The sequence below is a fragment of the Myotis nattereri genome (genome assembly GCF_964212035.1).
Source record: "Myotis nattereri genome assembly, chromosome: 5".
In the NCBI taxonomy this organism is placed as follows: Eukaryota; Metazoa; Chordata; class Mammalia; order Chiroptera; family Vespertilionidae; genus Myotis; species Myotis nattereri.
This window is the reverse complement of record NC_138080.1, coordinates 40,084,606-40,101,301: the sequence shown is the minus strand read 5'-3', so window position 1 is coordinate 40,101,301 and position 16,696 is coordinate 40,084,606. Positions and strand designations below refer to the sequence as shown.

At 40.8% G+C, this 16,696-nt stretch overlaps 1 protein-coding gene and 1 long non-coding RNA gene across 2 annotated transcripts in view; both read left to right on the top strand.

The window, feature by feature from the left end:
• Window positions 1–16,696, top strand: part of GALNTL6 (polypeptide N-acetylgalactosaminyltransferase like 6) — a 937,179-nt gene that overhangs the window by 311,271 nt on the left and 609,212 nt on the right. The window lies entirely within an intron of this gene.
• LOC308519022 lies at window positions 2,790–6,280 on the top strand. Its single transcript, XR_013995974.1, has 3 exons — window positions 2,790–4,044; window positions 4,160–4,247; window positions 4,695–6,280. It is a non-coding gene; the product is annotated as an uncharacterized lncRNA (long non-coding RNA).

Below are 16,696 nucleotides of genomic sequence, written 5' to 3'. Positions count from 1 at the left end.
AGGTGGAGAACCGCTGCACTAGTGTCCCTGTCTTGGTCTCCCTTTGTCTTCGGGTTTTGCTAAGAACTCCTCTTCAGACAGCACCTGTGTCTTTCCATTTTAATCTACTGTTATTAAACATGTGCCCTGTTGGTGTGACAGTAAGGTGTAGGGACGGAAAGCGTTCTATAATTTTATGGTTAAATCCCAATCTTTTAGTGGGCCTTTTCCTGAAATGTGACTTTCACAAGGGTTTCTCCGTTTCCTCCCCTCTCCTTAGATTAGCCTGGAAAATTAGAGTAGACTGGAATCCTCAGGGCAGTGCCCTTTCCCCAAATTGGATAAGGCTTTGGAAAGTCTTTCTTTTCTCCTGGAGTGTAGGCATTTGCTATGGAGAACACTACAGGCACATTTTACAAAGGTTCCTTTCTTCTCACACTGACAGAACCAGGAGGGGGATCTTCCTTGGTTCTTCACCGTGAGGATCCAGAATAGTTCCTGGAGGCAAAACCCGAGAAAGAACAGGGACTCCCAGGAGTTTCTGATTCTCAAGCCAATCCATACTCACAGCTACTATCAATTCATCACAATTATCAGTTAAGTGCTACCTGTTTATGGGTCCCGCAGCTTCTGCTCCAAGTGAAGAGATCTTAGCTCTGCCTCTGGATTTGTCTGTCTCTCTAGATTTCTGGGTGGTGGTTTCCCAGGCAGCCTCAGTTCTCTGATGGATCCAAGAAAAGTGAATTTTCAATTTGTTAAGCATTATTTTATTGTAAAGACAAAAGTGGCAATGGAGATGAAAACAGAAATTGCTTATGGTCATTTTTTACAATATATTTCTAGAATTGTTTTGTTAGAAGAATTTTAAAGTCTGATTATTCATAGCAATTGGAAAGACCAGAATGTTCAAGACTTTGAATAAAGTGATCTATGTTCCTAAGTACATACGGTTAGTAATTTTTACACTAAATTTTATTCTGTAATAGTTTGTTATCTTTGGGAAAGTACTAACTTAAAAACGTATGACTGTTAAGTATATTAAAACTGAAAATGTAATTGAATTCTCAATCAGTTGAATATATGTGTATATATTGATATACTAGTATAGTGATAAGTACTATCATGGATATTTTACAAATCTTATCCTCATCTTGAAACTATGTGAGTTAAATTTTATTATTCCCATTGTATAGATTAAGAAAGTGAGACATGAAAATTTGTGCTCTTAACCACTAGTTATTTTGTTTCTCTAATTAATTGGAAATTACCTATCCATTTTAAGATATTTGGGATGGTAGAAAGATATATGTTAAAGAGTTTAGCTAAAGTCAAATGTTTAGATTAGATCACTATGCAATAAAAAATATTATCTGTCTTTAAAGCATATGGGTAAAAGAGTAACCCTTGATTACAAAAGTAAAATATTTTATTACCTATTTACCCCTTGGCATCTATACTTATTATTAATATAAAATATCTCTTTAACTTATGTTTTTAAAAACATGAAAGGAGCCCTCCCTGGTTTGTCTCAGTGGATAGAGCGTCGGCCTGTGGACTAAAGGTCCTAGGTTCGATTCCAGTCAAGGACATATACCTTGGTTGCGGGCACATCCCCAATATGGAGTGTGTAGGAGGCAGCTGATCGATGTTTCTCTCTCATCTATGTTTCTAACTCTCTCTATCCCTCTCCCTTCCTCTCTGTAAAAAAATCAATAAAACATATTTTTTAAAAAACATGAAAGGAAGTAAAGTAGAATAAATTGAATTGTTATGCAGTTGACATCCTTAACATAGATAATAAATACTACATAGATCTTTATTTATTTGTGTCATCACCACATGCAGAAAAATCTTTATGAAAAATTAATAATATACTATTCAAATCTCATGTGTACTGTAAAATAGGATGTCTTAATCTTAGTTCTAATCTTTAAAAATTTTTACTGTAAACTGTAATTATAGTAATCAAAGTTGCTTTCCTGTAAGTAGATTATTTTCAAAATACAGAGTGGATACCAGGAAAACACTGTGGTCTATTATCTTTCATGTCTACAATTTGTTGACCCAAATAATCTAAATTAAGAGCTGAGAAAACATTTTTGCTGGTATATGAAATAATTAGCTGTGAAAGTCATGATCCGAGACCCTTTTAAGATTTAGATTTTAAGTGCTTTCTTTTCTACTTGTCAAGTCTTGACATTTTATCATTTGGTATTTAAGAAGTGGAGATTAACCTCCTCCCGACAAACACAGTAGACAAATTATTTTTATGCTAAATAATCAATACTATTAAAAGCAAGCTGGTTTGGATGGTCAAAGCATTGACACTTCTGCCCAAAAAGATGTTTGCTCACCCACATAAGAACAAAACTCTATCTTCAGATGAAATACTATGTTTAAGTAATTGTTTAAAGTGAAATTTTCCAGTGGAAAAAGTATTATAACTCTTTCTAAGTAGTCTTAGGCACCTTAAATTTAGTATGTTTCAAACTCAACTGACCTCTGCCCCCACTCTTTTCTCCTATAATATTTAAATTAATAAAGTAAAAAGACTTCTTTGAAAATACTATTATATAGTTTACTTGTTTATTTTATATTTTTTATAACACATTTTTGTAATGTAAGTTATGTAAGCTCTTCAAGGGTATGAATTTTTCTCTGCATTAGTCACTGATAAATCCCAAGTACCCAGAACATTGCCAGGCACATAGTAGATGTTAATTTATAATTGGTTCAATGAATGAGTGTCTCCTTCTACTAGAACAGTGGCCAGCAAACTGCGGCCCCTTGAGCGTGGCTCTTCCACAAAATACCACGTGCGGGAGCACACATACAGCGCGATTGAAACTTTGTGAACACACTCAAGGGGCAAAAGAGCCACATGTGGCTTGCGAGCCGCAGTTTGCTGACCACTGTACTAGAAGGTCCCTAAGGGCTGCAAATTTGTCTGACTGACAAGTATATTTCTAGTGTCAGAGTAGCATTGAATAATAAATATCCGTAGGCAGATCAGCTGAATGGTAGATTGAATACAATTATACCAGTATTGAAATGCTGATAGTAGGAGGAAAATAGTATGAATACCCTCTGTTCTCTATCTCTGAGCAATATATCTACTTACAATGATCCATTTTACACAAGTTCGCCTGTTATACTCTGGTACTCGTGAAAATAAATATTTGTTAAACTTTTGATGACTTACAATGACTGTTTACCTTTTGACTTGATTTTCCAGAAGATTGAATTAGCTTAAATGACGGCTATTGAGATAGGCAGGCTAAAAAGCATTGTTTGAGCTTTTCAAGTATGAAGTTTGCATATTCAATTATCTTTATCATTTAGAAAATTTCTTTCAGATACAAATTTCAAAGGATTGCTATAAAAACCATTTAAAATTGCAACACTACTAAAAGTAGAAAAGTCTCCTTGAATGTAATGTTGCGGTCTCATCTATATTTGTATGCATATAGCGGATGCAATGATGATTGCAGTCATTGTGAAAGTGGTAATAACTACAGCCGACTGAGCATATGTTTATACAATGATCTTTGAGGAGTTTGAAGCCATGACTGTGACATGCCGTCATCTAATCATGACTTAATTATAAACTAATCCTGTATTCTCAGCTGTAGTTCTGGGTCCAGGGCTATTATACTGTTTATTTTGTTAGTAGATATATAAAAACACCTGGGTGGCATACAGCGTGGAGAAAGCGCTCACTTGGTTTGGTTTCTTTATCACTAACACACTTATGACAAAAGATCTCTGCTTTTTCTCTCTAATCCTCATCCCATCTTTCTGTGTTATATGTTTCCCTTCAGACATAGCACAGTAAGCTCAGATTAATAAGGACATAGAGTCGTATTTTAAGATAACATTGATTCTGGAGAACAACTGAGGATGCTATGTTTTTTCCCCTGAAGAACTGATAGGGTGGAATTCTAGAGGCACCATATGATGTCCTTCTGAAGAAATTTCAGGGGGTCAGGAAACCCAGACTTAATACCCACAGAAAACGGCAAGAGTATGGATCTCCATCACCAGGGGGCCAGGTGACACTTGAAGGTTAATATAATATGATTTTTTTGGACATGATTTTTCTTTGCTTTTACATTTTCACAGAAATGCTGTCCACTTCTTTACTAAATTTTCGTTATTGGTTTTTTATCTTTCCCTTTAGGAATCACAAAGAGAAGACTTTGAGATGGCAATGCATCTCAGAAAATGTCATGTTTGTTACATGCTGATCTTCTGAATATTTCTACAAGGTATGCTGCTGCATAGCAATCAAGGATGTGGAGGACTCTCCTGCTGAGTTAACATGTTTCCATTGTGATGGAAAAAAAGTAAAAATTATAGTAATTTTGAGGGTCAGTAACACAACTCTTCTACATCATATGCTTGAGTGGAAATAGAGTATGTCAGCTGGATTTAGCTACTGCTGAGTTCTTAAACCTATTTAATATCAGGGTGGTTCTTACCAGGCACTTGCAGTCAATGATATTTAACTAAAAAAATAATAATAAAGATGCCCTTTATTTACAAGAGAATAGTTTGCTACTGATCTCTCTGATTAGTTACTAATAGAAGCTTCTGTTTATTGATGAAAAATGATTCTGGTTATAATGTTAATGAAATTTATGAAGTAACAATATAGAAAAAAAGAGAGCTAAAACAATGTGAGTTTCTTTTCTTTCTTTCTTTCTTTTTTTCAGCTACCCAGACATGTGTTCAACCCAAATAGGGAGGCATCTTCAGAAATTCTTCACAAGCACCCAAGAAATCATAAAATGAAGGTCCTATGATCGTTGTCTATGCAAACAAATGATGCTTAAATAGTTTCAGAAAGATTGGAATAGAAAGCAAGCTCTGTCAGTAGACCTCTCAAATTGTGTGTTCCTTGTATTCCATGGATATAGTCATTCAAAATAAAATAGTATTATGATAACGTGAATTTGATAGCAGCCTTTTTTGTGTGCAAATAAGCCCCACAGATAAATGTATAATAAAAGCAACCATTACCTTAGGACAATATTTTACACTGCAAGTGTGTGGTCAATGTAACTGAATCCTCAGAAATCTGGGATTCTGAGCATCAAGCCACTCAAATGTTTTGTCATTTTTATTATTAAGATAAAAACCAAAGCACTATTTAGTTATTTACCAGAACAGTCTTCTTATTTTCTCACTTTTGAAGCTTTTCTCACCAATACTAACTCAGTGTTTTATTTTTAACTAGTTTTAATGATCTCCATAGCCACTAACATAAACACAGAGGATAATTTATAAGCTCAGGGTTTTGGTAATGTTAGTCAAGTTTATACCAGATAAAAGACAATGTCATCAATTTCTGAGGCAAGCTGAGTGAGGTCATGATTAAGATTGTGGCAGAGCCTGCCCATTGATTTAGGAATGGGGACTGTAGCCAAGATATCCCAAACACATGATCCTACAATATATTTTATCAATACTTGCATTTGTTTAAAAATTAAAATCAAGATATTTTATATAGCAACCCATATTCTGTTGAAAATGTTTGTTGTTTTTTTTAAATATTTTATTGATTTTTCACAGAGAGGAAGGAAGAGGGATAGAAAGTTAGAAACATCGATGAGAGAGAAACATGGATCAGCTGCCTCCTGCACACCCCCCACTGGGGATGTGCCCGCATCCAAGGTACATGCCCTTGACTGGAATCGAACCCGGGACTCTTGAGTCCACAGGCCGACGCTCTATCCACTGAGCAAAACCGGTCAGGGCTGAAAATGTTTAAATTCAAAAAATAAGAGTTGAATTCCTTCATACACCCTACTGCCTGCTGCATATATCTGTGTCCTCAGCCCTTCTTCGGATTCCATGTTTACAAGGTAAAGAGGATGGACTGGAGGTTTCAGTGATCAACACCAGCTCAAGGCTTATTTTATTTTGTTAACAATGTCATGTCTGAGAATTTAAACAGAATGTAAAGAACAAGACAGTTCTATTCACTGAAAAAGGGATTATGTGTTCTAACACTAACTTATCAGTCTGTTTTGGGAGTATACAAAATTGCAGAAACTTCTCTGTAGATTTTTCCTGGCTCATTGCATGCTCTATACTTTGGTTTGACCAAAACTGACGTCCACATAACATTTTGTATATTACTCTCTAGTTTGAGAGCCTGTAATGGCCCCATGTTGCTCAGTGGATTCAGTCTAAGGTCCTTGTATGGATTCTTCTTTGGCTTTATCTTGTCTCTTTTGTTTAATTCCTAACATTTTAAAAGTGACTTTATAGAGTTTGAATAAATAAATAATGAGAGAAACATAAAACGTCTCTATGTTCATTTGTTTTTGTAATTCATAAGATTTAAAGGCAGACCAGTTTAGTTCAAATTCTAGTTTTCCACTTACTACATATGTGGACTTGAAGACTATTATTTGACCTTTACATTTCCGAACTCTTGTTCATTATTCCTGCTCTTATGAGGATAAAATTATGTAAGAATAATTGTCAGTTATCTTCTTTTTTCCATAGGTGTCATCATTATGTTACTTATACAGTAGTGTTCCACTTGCTTAGAACATCTCCCAAATGACTTCAATATAAGAAACATAATCACACCCAATATAAGAATTCACACCTATCCGTATATCCTATTAACATATTCTGACATAGAGTTTGGTCTACGTAATTAATTATTTGTTTAATGTATATAAGTTTTGTCTCAATAAGTATATTATAACTTTTCAAGGACAATGGCAATAACTCAAATATATGGATAAAAATAGCAGAGATGGTGAAAACAACTGGCATTTATATGTGGCTTTATTTTTTTTAATATATTTTATTGATTTTTTACAGAGAGGAAGGAAAAGAGATAGAGAGTTAGAAACGTTGATGAGAGAGAAACATCGATCAGCTGCCTCCTGCACATCTCCTACTGGGGATGTGCCCGCAACCCAGGTACATGCCCTTGACCAGAATCGAACCTGGGACCTTTCAGTCCGCAAGCCGACGCTCTATCCACTGAGCCAAACCGGTTTTGGCAGATATATGTGGCTTTATGATAAGCCAAGGGCTCTCTCATACTTTATCTGATTTACTACTTAAAAATCCTTGTGAGCTGTGTAAGGTAGGTCTTATTTTTATTACCCTCATTTCATATAAGAGTTAACCGAGGAACTTAGAGGAAATGTAGATTTCCTGCATATGGTTTAAAACTTTAATTTATATCTTCTGACCCTGGATCCAGAGTACTTCCACTACACCATACTGTCTTCTAAAGAATAACTATAATAGTAGGTATAGGGCTGATTGTGAGAATAAGTCCATTGGCTGTTGATTTATAAAACCTGAGAGAGGTCTTAGAATACACACAATCTTTTCTTTATAGAGATTCACACAATGTGTCCTTTTAATGTCATCATCATCTATACTAAATATTGCAATGAATAAAATTGCTGTAATTTAGAGGCAAGGGATTTTTTATTTACCTGGGATTTTCAGACGGAGAGATCCTGAGAGAAGTTTTAACATGATTTCAAAGTTATTAACAGTGGTCAGGTAGTCCAGGAGTGCACCACAGATTTCTACCCCTTTGTAGCATTTTTCTGAACCCAGGTGTTTGAGTTTGATATATCTGGCAAACACATTGTCTATGAGTAATGTTTTACCCTTGGAAACTTTTTTTCTCATGACCCATTCTCAAGTATATTATTTTTCAATAGGCTCTGGGATTCAGCTTTCACTATTACATATAGTTTCTACCTAATGGATTCTGTCTCTTCTCTTCCTGATTTTTTTCCAAGTTAATTATTTGTAGTGACATTACAATGAATAAAAAATCTACAAGGTGAAAAATAGAAAGAGAGCTCACAAATAAATGGCTGACCTAATGATGGGTCTGAATTATATGCCTCATGAAGGTACAATACTCTTTACATTTATTTTACAAGGTCATAGATAATGGCTCTGTGTTACTATAATCATATGGAGGGCACGTGATATAACCCAAGAGAGAAGCAAATAGATCTGGGCACTGGAGACTGCTCATGTGAAGGAAAAGGTCAGAATACTGATGGGTCATTTAATGGATGGTTAAGTTTTCAGAACCAATGTGGTTCTATACAAAGAGACTGGGATTAACTTAGGTTTATTCATCCACCTTTCTGGCCAGTGAAAAAGATGCAGATACAACTAATTTTATATGAATTCTTATTATTTATGTTTTTTTTTCCATTTAACTTACTGGTCGATCAGGCTTTCAGAACCAAGGTAGCTCAAGTCAAATGAACTGGGATTATTTACTCACCTTTCTGGTAGGTGAAAAAGTTGCAAACACATCTAATCTTTATATTGGTCATCAGCCTGCAATATGAAAAAGGTTCTTCAGTAGGTTGTGGCACATATTTTGCGAATGAATCCAAAATGTCATTTTAATGTGATAATTGCTATTCCTTTTCATATGAATTAGTGGTTCTCACACTTTAATAAGCCTCAGAGTCACATGGGGAGCTAGTTAAAACACAGTTGTCTGTGTCTCTCCTCTCTGGTTTAACAGGTGTGAGTTTAGATTGGGGAATTGTATTTCTAACAAGTTCCCAGGTGATCAAGGCTGCTTAGTTGTGAGTAGCATTAATCTAGCTCTTCTGTGAGTAGGATTTATGTAGCTAAGAAGAGGTATTAGTGTAGCATATCCTCTGATAAGCTTTATTATTAAGCATAGTTTCATCTTCCCACTCTCTCTGACTTGCAATTTCTGCTACCCAGGGACAACCATGCCGACTTTTCACCTTTATTATGTCAGCTAGTGTGTGTATATTATTTTTCTCTGAGTATTTTTGTCTGTTTTTGTTTTATCTATTGTTTTCCTATTATATAAATGTGTATTTAACAATATTATTCTTCTCTTTTTCTCAACCTTCAGTGTAGTTACAGCACCAATTTTTGTTAACCAATACTTAGGTAAGAGTATTCATATCTGAATCCAATAGTGTGCTATAATCATCCATCCTTTTTTTGTAGGTTATTTTCCCCCCTTTAGCCTTATTAATAGCCTTACTTTTCATTTGCTTGAACTTTTACATACAGGGTGGGGCAAAAGTATGTTTCCGGTTGTTCATATGGAAAATAATACAATCATCCTATCTAATAAAAGAGAAACATGGTAATTAGCATACGACTGCTACCCTTCCCATTGGCTAATCAGGGCAATATGCAAATTAACTGCCAACCAAGATGGCGGCCGGCAGCCAGGCAGCTTAAAGCGAACATGAGGCTTGCTTGCTTCAGTGACAAAGGACTCCAAAGTTCCCCGCCTGCTGCTGCAGGCCTCTGAGCTGCAACTCTAAGCAACTATGTTACAAATATAGAAGCTAAACAAAACCCCAGAAACCTGCTTTAGTCGGCCAGTCTTCAGCCAGCAGGATTGCAACATTGTTTCCAATACAGAAGGTAAACAAAGGCCAGAAACCTACTTTCAGCAGCAAGGCCTAAGAGCTAGAGCCAGAGCTAAAGCTGGCCCAGAATAAAAAAAAATAAAAAAGGAGCGGTTGGGAGCTTCAGTCACCTGCCAGCCTGAAAACAGCCCTCAGCCCCTCACCCAGCCTGGCCAGGCACCCCAGTGGGGACCCCCACCCTGAAGGGTGTGTGACCAGCTGCAAACAGCCATCAGCCCCTCACCCAGGCTGGCCAGGGGACCCCCATCCTGATCCAGGACACCCTTCAGGGCAAACCAGCCGGCCCCCACATGTGCACCAGGCCTCTATCCTATATAGTAAAAGGGTAATATGCCTCCCAGCACCAGGATCAGCGGACCCGAGAGGCCTCTCGGCACCGGGATCAGTGTGACAGGGGGCAGCGCCCAAACCCCCTGATTGCCCTTTGGCTCTGTGTGTGACAGGGCGGGGCCACAACCTCCCTATCCACCCTGCTCTGTTCGTGACAAGGGAAGGCGCCCCAACCCCCTGATAAGCCCTGCTCTGTGCCTGATAGGGGGGAGCTCCCCAACCCCCTGATCGCCCTGCTCTGTTTGTGATGGGTTGCGGCGCCCCAACCCCTCCCCCCACGGGCCCTGCTCTGTGTCTGATGGGGTAGAGCCATAACCTCCCCATCGGCCCTGCCCTGAGTGTGACAGTGGCGGCGCCCCAACCCCCTGATCGGCCCTGCTCTGTGTGTGACAGGGGGGAGCTCCCCAACCCCCTGATGGGCCCTGCTCTGTGCGTGACAGGGGGTGTCGCCGCAACCTGCCCATCGACCCTGCCTTGAGTGTGACAGGGGGCAGTGCCCCAACCCCCCAATCGGCCCTACCCTGAGCATGCCTATTGGGCATCGCAACCTCCCGATCCACGCTGCTCTGTGTATGACAGGGGCGGCGCCCCAACTCCCCAATCAGCCCTGCTCTGAGCTCGACCAGGGGCTGCACCTAGGGATTGGGCCTGCCCTCTGCCACCCGGGAGCAGGCCTAAGCCAGCAGGTCGTTATCTCCCGAGGGGTCCCAGCCTGCGAGAGGGCACAGGCTGGGCTGAGGGACCCCCCTCTTCCCCCCGAGTGCACAAATTTTTGTTCACCGGGCCTCTAGTTAATAAATAATAATACAAGAATAAACTGTGTTTCCTAGACTCACAACTGTAAATCTACTTTTGCCATACCCTGAAAATAAGTATTAAGTTTGTTTTTTCTATTTTTGTTTTTCTTTTACAGAGACATTCATCCTGCTTGTCCATTCAGGAGGGGATGATCACTAAGCTAGCTGCCCTTTTGCTGCCTCCTTTCAATATTATATTTCTTTTGCCACTGACTCTTTTGTTTCTTATTATTTATATATTTTTTGTATTTAATTTACTGGATGATCAGGCTTTCAGAACCAAGGTAGTTCTATTCAAATGGACTGAGATTAAGTATTTATTCACCTTTCTGGTGGGTGAAAAGGTTGCAAATACATCTAATCTTTGCATTGTTCATCAGCCCGCCCTGTGAATAAGATAATTCAGTAGGTTTGGCATATACTTTGTGAATGAGTAGGGTTCCTTTGACCTTTAATTTTGAAACTGCCTCTTAATTATTCTACGCCTGCTATTCCATTTATACTTTGCAAGAGCTGTTTCTTTGCTAAGTGCTCATTTCTTTTTAAAATTCAGTTTCTATGAGGAACTTTTTCTTAATGTTCTTTGAGGAAATTTAATTTAGATTTTGGGGTGAAGTTTTCTTCTCTGCCTTATATTGCCTTTGTTTCCTTAAAGTTTATTGTAACTTTTATTTACTTTGGCCTCTGAATTTTACATTGAAATCTCTCTTAAATGTCTGATAATCCTTGGCTACCTGGTCATATTTATGAGTGAAATAGTGAAAATTCTACTCTGATGTTCTCTGAGAAGAGGGTTTTCATGCAGTTACTGGGTGTGTACCTGGGAGCCACCCAATAATTGCGTGATAACAATTCATTGATCTTTTGTCTAAGGGTGTAAGGCAGGCTATCAGCTTTCTGGGAGCCTAGTGACAGAAGAGAGGTTTGGTTAAATAATAGGTGTTATATAGACTCCCGTGGAACCCTGTTTTTAGAATGGTTTGGCACCCTTGTTTTCACCTATTGCTTGTATTCTGAAAGCATACTTCTCTCATTCAAACTCCAACCCTCTGTGAGTGGGGAGCACAGTGGTTGAGTCTCAGAAATCACCTGGTGGTTGGAATTGAGGCGGATTTAACTGCCCCATATAAAAAGTGTCAGACTTTTTTTTATTTAACCTTTAACCTTGCTCTCAGAAATACCTGATGCCTCTGTTTTTAGTTATTTCAAAAGTTTAGTGGACAAAAAAAGTATGCTTTTGTCCCAGTAATTCTCAGCCACTTACAAAGTTTGTATCAAGTCAACTATCTGCTTCCTTGATTCATCTCATGCTTTACTATAATTTTCATAGGGTTTCTGGAGAAAATGAAGATTAACGCTTGTGTTCAATTACCAATTGCTAAGGATTCTCAAAATTAAATGTATCAAAGTAAGGGAAACAGGATGGGCCTGGTAATGTTGGAGGAGGTCATCGAGAGGACATGACCTCCAGTTGACCTGTGCACTGGGGGCCAATCAGAAGCCCCTCCCCCATCCCCTGTTCGCTGAAGTGTACATCCTGCCCACCCTTTCCACACCAGGAGTTGTCCAAGCATGTAGCCGAGAGAGAGGAAGGTGTTATTGGACTGAATATGTGACTGGCCCCGTGAAAGCCTCTGCAGTGGTCGGCAAACTGCGGCTCGGCAAACTGCGGCTCGCGAGCCACATGCGGCTCTTTGGCCCCTTCAGTGTGGCTCTTCCACAAAATACCGCGCATGGGCCACGAAGTTTCAATCGCACCGTACGTGCGTGGTATTTTGTGGAAGAGCCACACTGAAGGGGCCAAAGAGCCGCATGTGGCTCCCGAGCCGCGGTTTGCAGACCACGGCTCTATAGAAACGTAAAATGGCGGCAGGTGCAGAGATCGGCTTGTCTCCCAGCTCCCCCAGACAAGTCTGGTAAGTATGTTCCCTTGCTTATTTAACCTGCCCCTTACCACCTACCCATCTGGAGCGGCCGGCTACTTGCTTTGGTTACCCTTTGCCCGCTGTGTGTCTGTGTGTGTGGTGAGGAGGGGTCGGTAAGTTAGCCAGTAAATGTAATAAATGGGCCTTTGACCTTTATGTGGGGAAGGATGGTCTGTTCGTTAGATTCTTATGTGCCCCTACATGAGAGTGGAGACACCCTGAAAATGCCAGCGGGTCGAATGCGTGTTTGAGGAACTGCATGTAGCTCTCGTCGGCAAAGAAGGGAGGCACATGGCTGTGGGCAGTGGGCTGGCCTTGGCTGTGGGGAGCGCTCAGCCACCCAGGCCTGACGGGAGAGCTGGAGGCTGAAGCCGGAGTGAGAAAGTTGCAGGATGAGCTGAGGTTAGAGGACTTGTGTCTACAACTCTTCTAGCTTTGGAGCGAGAAGAAGAGGTAGGAGAGCAGGATAATACATGGAACCCTTTAACGTGCTATTTTGTAAAGCCAAGAGGGTGCAGCTGCCGTGGATTAAAGTCCAGGTGCTTGTGACAAAGCCTGAGTGGGACAATAAGAGGTAAAATGAGGAGAATGAAGAGGAGGGCGTTGTGGTGGTTGACCCTAAAATGAACTTAACCTTGGGTACCTGTCTGACGCCCAATACAAAGGAAACCAAAAGCAAAGTAACCTCAACCCCAGCCAGCGGGGCAGCCCCCAATCCAGGAAAGGCTCGTGATGAGGGAACACTCTCCTGCTGAGTTTTTTGTTACAAAGGGTCTGGTGAAGATAACCCAGAAGCAAATGTGGTTTGACACCATGGCTGGGTTGGTTGTTCTATGGAAAGCCTTCAAACCGGAACAATAGCTATGACTTGTCCCACCTGCCCCTACCATTTCTCATGCCCTGTCTGCTCCATTAAAGCCTGGGCGATACAGTCCTATTGGGTGTGGGTACCTCCCACACCTGAGTATAGGATTCAAGACAAAACTGCCTTCAGGTGAGGGCCAATGAAGGTGATCATTGGCCTCATTTTGAGCTCAATACTCAATGGTCCCCAGAAATATACAAAAGATGATGGACTGTCCTGGTTGCCACTGGAGCCAAATGTAGTCTAATACAGAGTAACCTTCATATCTGCCTCCCTCAGTGCCATTGATGTTATGGAGGAAACAGGAAGGTCAGGAAGGTCCCTTTAACACTAAAGATTAAATATTCTACCCCAGGAGAGAACAAGGCTTTTCTCTCTCCAATATCAGGGAAGATATTGGTCATTGATAGCCTACAAGGGCAAACTCTGCAAAACTCTATGGGTTAAATCTGCCTCCAGGTTAGAGTAATCAAATCAGTATTGATGGGAAATACCAATTGGGAACCAGCAAGTCTGCTGCTCCCACAAAAAATGGTAACAATCGAACAATATAAATTGCCTGGGGAGGCATAAGGAAATAGGAGAAAATATCAAAGAACTACACCAAGTTGGTATTGTGCACCTTGCCTACAGTGTTTTCAGCTGCCCAGTGTGGTTAAAAAAGCCAGATGGCTCATTCAGGATGACTGTGGACTGCCGAGAATTGAACAAGGTAGTGGCCCCTCATTCATGCATCTGTGCCCAACATTTCCATCATCTTAGATACCTTGGCCCCAGTCCTAGGAGTGTATCATGCTGTGTTGGATTTAGCAAATGCGTTTTTTCAGTATACTCCTGGCTATTGAGTCACAAGATTAATTTGCCTTTATGTGGGAGAGGGAATAATGGACTTTTCCAATGCTTCCCCAGGATTACTTTCACAGCCCCACAATATGTCAAGGATGGTACCCCAAGATCTCTCTGTTCTCCTTTCTCACATCAGTAAAATGGGCCCATTATATTGATGATACAGAACTAACATGAGGACAGTCTCTACTGCAGAACACTGCAGACTTTGTTGGAACATCTGTGAGGGAAAGGATAGGCAGTGAACCCACAAAAAATTCAAGGCCCAGGCACTACTGTAAAGTTTTGGGGAGTCATTGGTTGAATAAGACCCATGTTAAAAAAAAAAAAAGAACCATGTTGTCCAAGAAGCTATAGTTGGTAAGTTGCATGCCTATCCAACCCCTAAGAATGGGAAAGAGGTACCAGCTTTTATAGACACTTTGGCACTTTGGAACTTTGGAGGACTCTTTCCCCCCTCCCCTCCCCCACCCCGAACAGTGCCTCTATCCTTTATACCCCCTGGTAAAAAAAAAAAAAGGCACATGTGGAACTGGGATCAGAGCAACAAGTCACCTTTGAGAAGGCAAAATACTAATGAAACAGATTAAAGCTCTGGGCATCTCCCAAGTAGGGCTACCATTTGAATTAGATGTGTCTGTGACTTTGGAAGGTATGGGTTGGGCTCTGGGGCAGGGACAACAGAAAGAGAGAGTACCCCTAGGATTATGGTCCCAGTTCTGGAGCCCCCATACATCAGCAGCTCCTAGCAGTGTGCACAATGCTTTTCCAGGTAGAGCCTCTCCCAAAGGAACAGCATATTATATTAAGAACTTCCCTTCTTTTCAAGGGTGGGTTGAGAATATGTTTCATCAGCCCACTTCTGCCATGGCTCAAAAATCTCACACTGGCTTAAGAAGCATGCTTGTTTGCAGCAGAGGAGCACCCTGTCCACCAGCCCACTGTCTCTAGACACTACTAGACCCATAGAGTATGTAAATATTCCAAATACTCTACCCATATACTTGTGGCAGCCCCTATGACCTGTAGGGAGGGAGTGTGGGAAATTCTGGCTGATAGTAAGTAGCTCTATTTCCATTCTTTTAAAACAAGTGGATCTTTTATAAGCTAGAAAGATGGACTGGCAGATGCTTTTTCATTAGCAAAATAGTTGTATGGTTTCAAACTAAGATGGTCTAGTAACAGCAACTCACCCAAATGGTCTGTAGTCTCTAATCAGTCTAACACTGACACCATCCTATATAATAAAAGCCTAATATGCAAATCGACCAAATGGCAGAACAACCAGTTGCTATGGTGCACACTCACCACCAGGGGGCAGACACTCAATGCAGGAGCTGTCCCCAGCCCGCAGGCCCCAGGCCAGCCAAGCTGGGTGCCAGCAGGGGCCCCCTGATCACCCCACTGGTCACCCCGCAGAGGAAGGCAGCAGTGGGGGGGGGGGCAGGGCCATTGAACAGGTGGTGCCAGCAGGGCCACACCCCCTGATCACCAGCCAGGCCTAGGGACCGTACCCATGCATGAATTTTGTGCACCGGACCTCTAATCTGGATATATTCACAGGTATTAACTGCAGCAGCCAATAGGTTGAGCTCAAATTGGTTTTGCTGGCGAGCATTCTTGAGCCCAGGATGGTAATCCTCTACACTAACAGTTGGGCTGTTCTAAAGGGATTAACCCTATGGCTTGGACAACGGGAAGCTGAGGGGCAGGTGATCATGAATAAGCCCTTGTAGGCTTAGGATATGTGGAAAAACATTTGAGTTTGCATGCAAGAGCCTGAGGCAGTCCTCACCCCCTTCCAAGTCCAGGCTCACAAGGCACTCACACCCCTGGCAATCAGGAAGCTCATGTCTTTGCTCAAGTATGCACCCTAGCAAATGAGCCTTCAGTAGATAGTACAGCAGATTTTTTTGCACAGAAAGACTGGCCACTGAAGTGGCTGTGGGATGGAATGTGGCCAAGGATGCTGGTTTGCCCTTGAAATGCAATCACAAGGTTAATGTATTAATAGCATGTCTTGTGTGTTGTAAACAATGTCCAAGACAATTGCCACAGGTGTCTGAGGCCATCCACAAAATTTCCCAGCAGGTGCTGGATTGGAAAATGATTATATTGGCCTCCTCCCTCTGTGTGATGGTTCTACATATGCCCTATTGTGTGAGAAGACTGTGTCTGTCCTAATATAAACTTTCCCTCTCATTGTGTAAAACAGGCTGCCACCATTAGGGGGTAAGAGAAGCTGGGTTCCATGTATGGATACCCTTGTGGAATAGACAGGGATTGGGGTCTCATTTCAAAGGTCATGATGTGCCAGACTGGGCAAAGGAACATAACATTGGATGGAGGCCCCATCTCACCTATAACCAGCAAGCAACATGTTTGGTAGAAAGGAAAAATGGAATATTAAAGCAGTAGGTGAAATTACTAACAGATAAAACACCTTGGTTGGCTGGACTAAAGTGCTATTTCAGGCTTTAATACATTCAAATGATCAGCCAGCAGGGCCTGTGA